The sequence below is a fragment of the Chrysochloris asiatica genome, unplaced genomic scaffold (assembly GCF_000296735.1).
Source record: "Chrysochloris asiatica unplaced genomic scaffold, ChrAsi1.0 scaffold00138, whole genome shotgun sequence".
Taxonomy (NCBI): domain Eukaryota; kingdom Metazoa; phylum Chordata; class Mammalia; order Afrosoricida; family Chrysochloridae; genus Chrysochloris; species Chrysochloris asiatica.
Window position 1 is genome coordinate 5,145,094 of NW_006408656.1, and position 7,265 is coordinate 5,152,358.

The window sequence follows — 7,265 nt, forward strand, 5'->3', positions numbered from 1 at the left end:
GTATATTAACACATTAATAAAACATAATACATAAAAATAGCAATGCTTTTCTTAATAATCTCAATATCCCTGAACCATGCAGTTCAGAAAGTCTTCTTACAGCCACTTTGGTCTTTTCTTTCTTTCCTGTCTTTTGACCTTTTGATTTCTTCCTGTATGACATTATTATAATCCTACAACTCTTCCGATCTTCATGTCTAATGCAACAACTCTATTCTTGAAATGGTCTCTAAATTCAGGTGGAATCTGTCTAAGGGCCTATTTTGGCTCTTATGGACTTGTTTTAATTTTCCTAAGCTTCAGACCAAATTTGCATAAGACCAATTGATGGTCTGTTACACAGTCTGCCCCTGGTCTTGTTTTGGCTGATGATATGGAGCTTTTCCACCGTCTCTTTCCACAGATGTAGTCAGTTTGATTTCTATGTATTCCATTTGGTAAGGTCCATGTGTATAGTCACCTTTTTAATGTTTTTTTTGGTTTTTTTTTTAAAGGTATTTGCAAAGAATGTCATTGGTTTTGCAAAACTCTGTCAGGTAATCTCCAGAATCATTTCTGTCACCAAGGCCACATTTTCCAACTACTGATTCTTTCTCTTTTTTCTAACTTTTGCATTCCAATCACCAGTAATTATTAATACATCTTGATTACATGCTTGATCAATTTCAGACTGAAGTTGTTTGTAGAATTCTTCAATTTCATCATTACTGGTTGTAAAGGTTGGTGCATAAATTTGAGTAACAGTGGCATTAACTGGTCTTCCTTGTATGGGTATTACCCTATCACAGACAGCAAGCACTGTATTTTAAGATAGATCTTGAAATGTTCTTTTTGACTATGAATGCAATGCCATTCATCTTCAGTTTGTTGCTTCCAGCAAAGTAAAACCATATGACTATCAGATTCAAGATGTCCAATACCAGTCTATTGTTTATGTGTTCCATTTCATTTTTGACAACTTTCAATTTTCCTAGATTCTTTCTTTGTACATTCTATGTTCTGATTATTAGTGGACGTTTGCTGTCATTTCTTCTCATTTTGAGTTATACTCCATCAGCTAATGAAGGTCTCAAAAGCTTTACTCCATTCACGGCATCATGGTCAACTCTACTTTGAGCGGACAGCTCTTTCCCAATCATATTTTGGAGTGAGTGCTTTCCATCTTCCCACAGTATATCTGACTATGCTCCACTGCTATTCATAGGGTTTTCAGTGGCTAACCATTCAGAAGTGGTCCACCTCTCCTTTTTCCTAGCCTGTCTTAAGCTGGAAGCTCAGCTGAAACCTGTCCACCATGGGTGACCCTGCTGGTATTTAAAATACTGGTGGCATAGCATCCAATATCACAGCAACACACAAGCTACCACAAGACAAGCGATGGTTAGATATGTAGAAAGCTGTATTTAAAACGTTAACAGTTGTTGTTTTTTTTCCAATCAGTAAAACCCTATTTCTAATCTTAAATGAAAAGTCAACATATAAGGCATACAAAACCATTTCCATTGTGATTGAGGCAGGGATTGAGACCCAAAAGTGCACCTCAGACCTCACTCCCCTGCAGAATGTCAGAATGGTTCTAAAGTTATCCCACAAAAGAATGCCTTCATTGGGAAACTCTTACAAGAAGGCATCTGAGAATGTCTATTAATCAATCTCACTAGATATGGACATGCAAAAACATGTGAAAGTGGCCGACGTCTGTCTGTCATATTGATGTAACACCTATGGAGATGATGATATTATAGACTGTGAAGCACTTTGTAAATATTATCTTTAATCCTCACAACATCCTAATTAGGCAGAGATTAAAAGCATCAGTTTACATGTGAGGATTCAAAGAGGTTACATGTGAGATTCAAAGAGGTTACTAGAATTCCCCAAGGCTACACTGGAAGTAACCTCTCTCTGAAGCCCATTATTTTCCCTGTACCACAAGACAATATTCAAGATCAAGCAATTGCCTATTCCAAAGAAGCTCTACAGATAGGAGACAGATTTTTAATGAGAACACAAGACTGACAGCTTACAGGTAGTTTTGCTACTCAGGTAAAAGTTTTCTCTATTGGTCAAAAAGATGTCACTGAAACTGGGTCAAACTATTGGGCATTCGAAAGCAGCAGCACATTCCAATCAAAAGCTCTAAGGCCTTCTAGTCTTTGGTGTGGAATAGGGGTCTGGCTACAGGCACCATATCATCTTGATATCACATTAGGCTTGTACTTTTTTTGTTGTTGCTGCTGCTGTTTTAAATAGTGTTTTACTATGTTTTATGTGAAAAAACGTTCACACAGTAAATTAGGCTCCCATTTAATGATTTTTTATATAAATCGTTCCATGACTTTAGTTATGACTTTCACTATGTGTCAGCATTCTCAGCATTTCTATTGTTTGCATTTATCTCACTTCCCTTTCCCTCCTTGCCTTCTCATATTTGCATTAGGGTAAATGTTGACTGTTTGGTCTCATAGTTGATTGCTTAAGAACACACATTACTCATGGATGATAGTGTTTGTTTCATAAACCAATCTATTCTTTGGCTGAAACATGACCTCCAGAAATAGTTTCACTTCCAAGTTCAAAGGTTCTCTTAGGCCAACAGCCTCAGGGGTTCCTCCACTCTCCAACAGGTCTGACATTTTTTAGGAATTTGAATTTTGTGCTACATTTTCTCCCATTCTATTGGGACCGTCTACTGTGTCCCTAGTCAGAATGGTCACCAAATTCAGAAGCATCACTGATACTTCTCTAAGATTAGACAAGAGGAGACAGGCCAGCCAGTAGCTGCCATGGTGCTTGGAGAGGGTGACTTAATGCAGTCATAAGCGAGACATACGTTGATGGAACTTAACAACAATAAGGTTCAGCTTCAGTCTCACAGCAGCTCTACAGGACACAGCAGAACTGTCCCATGGGATTTCTAAGACTGTAAATCTTTATGGTAGCAGACTGCCACATCTTGTGTCTACAGAGAAGCTGGTGGGTTCAAACCACCAGCAGTTGAATGCTTAACCACTGTGCCACCAGGGCTCCTTGCTTCAACCACAGGAATAATTCAAACACCTTCCTCATAGGGCTGCTGTGAGGAGCAGATAAGAAAACTGTCTGTCAAAAGCTTTGCACAGTATTATACAAACGTAAGTATAATATGCAGTAAACTGTCTAGGACTTGCTAGGAAATCATAGCAGCAAACAATCCAGTGTGGCCAGCCTTGTTTTAAAACAGGGTTTCCTGAACCAGATTTTAGACTTGCTAAAAATCTTATAAGACTGAGTGACAGAATGGCAAACTGAAAATAAATTAATGTAATTTTTTATTTGTATAACAGCTTTAACATTTATAGAGCATTTTCATATCCTTTACCTCTATTACCCTTACTTGTAGGGTTAATTTTGCAGAAAAAGAATCTGGGGCTAAAGGGTTAACTGACTTACATGGTATCATATAGTTTGAGACACAAGGACAAAATATGAAGTGGTTCTTGGTCTCTTTTCTAAGGAGGGAGAAGTCCTCTGAAGTTGAGACTGGCTATCTTCCTTATACTGAATAGAGCAATGGGTAGGAAGGAAAGTGGAAAACTCTAAATAATGATGATGATAAAGAAGTCATCAAGGAAAATTCTAGGAATGTGTGACCAGAAGTGTGTGACCAGAAGAGAGCTGTTAGTGGATCTGGGAGGTCTAGGGAAGGAAAGAAAATGAGAAAGAAAAAGAGGAGGAGATGGCAGTCATTAAAGACAACAATTTAGGAAGTCCAGTCCTATAATGTCCAGCGTTATCTTGCTAATCTCTTCAAGGATCCTTTGATAAACTTGTGCATTACTCATTAAGTCTTTGTGTGTCTTGGTACTGCTGTTATTACTGTTCTGTTGTTGCTGTAAGCAGGTGACTTACAAAGTCCTAGTTATATGTGAGTTAAACCAGTAAATGACAGGGTAGGCTGTAGTGGTTACGAATCGGGCTGCGAACCTTAAGGTCAGCAGTTCGAAACTACCAGCCGCTCCGCGGGAGAAAGATGAGGCTTTCTACTCCCGTAAAGATTTACACCCTCGGAAACCCTGTACAGGGTCGCTATGGGTCGGAACCGACTCGACGGCACTTAACAACAACTTTCTACTCCAGTGCTTTTCTGTGTTAACACACTGTTTCCATACATTGGCCTTTTCAGAAGGATCCATAAACAATGCCAGCAATGTGAAAAAATTGAATTAAAATATAGTGTAATTTTTCAACTTTTTGAAGTCCCCTTGTATAAAATGTCATCTTCAAATGCACCTCAATACTATTTTTTTAAAGTTTTTATTGTGAATTGAGTGATAGATTACATAGGGGAACACCAGTTTTATACTCAGTTTCATTGCAATGATTACAATCTCCTCCATGCATCATCATTCAACAGTATTTGGTTCTATTCCCTGTGTTGTTGTTGTTTTTGTTTTGTTTTGTTTTTTGGATGGTCACAAAAACACTCAGGAATATACAATCATTTAAACAACCGAAGGTCACATTCTCCAAGCCTGCCTTCTGGCCACCAGCACCTGGCCACCGTCATACAGCCTTTGTCTTTCCACGAGTCTAGAGTGCTCATCAGCTGCTCTCTCTTTCCATGCCATCACCTCTACCTCCATTTCTGGTTGTCGCAGCTTCTCTGGATAGGGTCCCACATTCTGCTCATGCTCTTCTCCCTTGATGGTCCTAGGATCCTCTGTTCCTGGACTGTAAGATTAACCATTACCTTCTTTTTGCTACAAAACTTCTACCTTTACAAAGATGACAGTTGCAATTAGTCATGATAACAATTCCTACTGAATCATAAGAATCATATCCCCACCTATTTTCACCAGACTCATCTTGTTGTTGTTAAGTGCTGTCGAATCAATTCTGACCCATAGCAACCCTGTATAGGGTTTCCAAGGAGCGGCTGATGAATTTAAATCACCTACCTTGCAGCTCAAATGACTCTGTAGTCTGACACATTAGCCCACAGTGCCGTACCAGGAGATAAATATATAATACTATTAGTGAAGATTTCACAACTGCCATCCAACTGGAGTCCTGATGTGGGACTGTAGGGTAAGCACTGGACTGACAGCCGCAAGGTCAGCGGTTCAAACCCACCAGCTGCTCCTCAAAAACCCTGTACAGGGTCATTATGAGTCAGAACCAACTTGACTTACCAGCTTACCAACAATAACCACTTACCAACACCAACAATAATCCAAATGGGATCTCACAACTACCCTGTGCCAGACCAGGGAGCATGTTAAGCTCTAGCTAGGACTTGAACTTAGGATTTGACTCTTCGTCCAGTGAGCTTTTCTGTACAGAATAGTGCTTCTCATTCAGGAAAAGAATGTATTATATAATGAGACAAACACAGTGGCAATAAGATAAATAAGAAGGGGCTTTAAAACGCTCATGCAAAAATACAAGCGAAAAATAGTGAAATTTTTCCACAAACTTTTTAAAGCCCTCTTGTATTATATCTAATCTCATTTCTAAAATATTAACAAACTTTAATCTTATAGTTTTCACTATAATGTTTGAAATTTCCTCTCTCATCTTCTCAGAGAAGATGGGACTAGCAGACGATCCTGTGAGGAAAAGCAGAAAACTGCTTATGATTGTTATGGTCAACTATTTCACTGAGAGGAGTTTGACTAATCCTCCAAACTGGCATATTCCACACCACACAACCTGAGGGACATTACAGTAGTCTGAAATGGGTAGATTCCGTTAGAAACTGATATAAAATTTAGATGTGATGGTCATGTCTCCCTTCTGTTAAAAAAACCTTCAGACTCACTATAGCTGTTGAATAAAGTCTCAAATCTTTAAAGGAGCAATCAGGGTACTTCTGAGTCTATTTATAGAATTCTCTGTGTATCCCTTATGCTTCTTAAAACCATTCCTCACTCCAACTGTACTTTTCCACTCTTACACCTTTGGTTGTCCCATTCCTTTTGCCTAAAATGCTAGCTTACCAATCCTGGTTTGGTAGAACTGTTCCTGTTTCTTCTAGTCAAAAGTAATCTTTCCTTCCCCCTCAGTATTTTGTATCATTTTTGAAATAATACTTTAAATTACAGTTTATGTTCCCAGCCTGACTATAAGCTCCTTAAAGGCAAGGGCCATGTGATTAACCTTTGCATTCCTCATGTCTCGCCTTACACTGTACTTGCTGCCAAACAGGAACACACTAAACCATTGGATTGTTGTTGGTGTAAAAAATGGTATTCAGCTATCGTCTTAAATAAGATAAAAGGCATACTAGAGAGCAATATGAGGCTCAGTCAAAAAGTAATGCTACAAAATCTAAGACCTCATTAATAAAAATATCAAAATGGAAACTATTGTTTCTTGACACACCCTCCATCAAGGTCTATACACTTGTGAAGGCATTGTTTCCGTCTCTCTACTCCTTCCCCAAAGAATTATGTACTCTTTGTCTCACACCATGTCAAAACAGCAGTTTTAGCTTCCTTGACGAACTCAAATCATGTTCCTTTGAAATCTTCTTTGAATTCTGGGAACAAAAATAAGTCTTAAGGGACAAGGTTAGGGCTCTAAGATGGATTAGGTGGTAAGGCTTCCTAACAAAATTCTCCAAGGGGCAACCCTTGCTATTGTCAAAGAATGAGCAGGTACATTGTCATAATGCAAAGTAATTCCTCAGTGCAACTTCCCTGGATTTTTGTCTCATCAATGCAGTTTTCCATTTTTTCAAACTTCTTCACAATAAGCCTCTGTGATTGTCCTGTGTCCCTTAAGAAAAGCTGTCAAGATTACTTCTTGGGATTCCCAAAATAACAGTAGCCATAACCTTCTGAGCTGACCTCTCTGCCTTGAATTCAACTAACTCAGTAGATCCCCGCAGAAGACACTGTTTTGATTGGACCTTTGTTTTGAAGGCACTCTAATGCAACTAAGACAAGTAAGTGTACTACTGAGGAAACCTGTCTGCAGCCATCCACTGATAGTACACCTATGTTTAAACACATTATGTTTAGAATAAACACAGGCACATATGAACTAGAACCCTAGTAACAATACTTTTTGATTTATCCTCACACATCCAGCAGTTTAGAGGTCTTCTATGAGAAAATCAGATCGTAAGTCAATTATATAACTAATGTTTTCCTAGAACATATTCTATGATAGCTATAGTCTGTGGTTTCAGCAATGAAAATTAAATGATGACTTGTTCCAGATATGATAAAAATTAACGGCAGGTTCGTTTCAGATATGATAGGTTGCAAGATTCTACA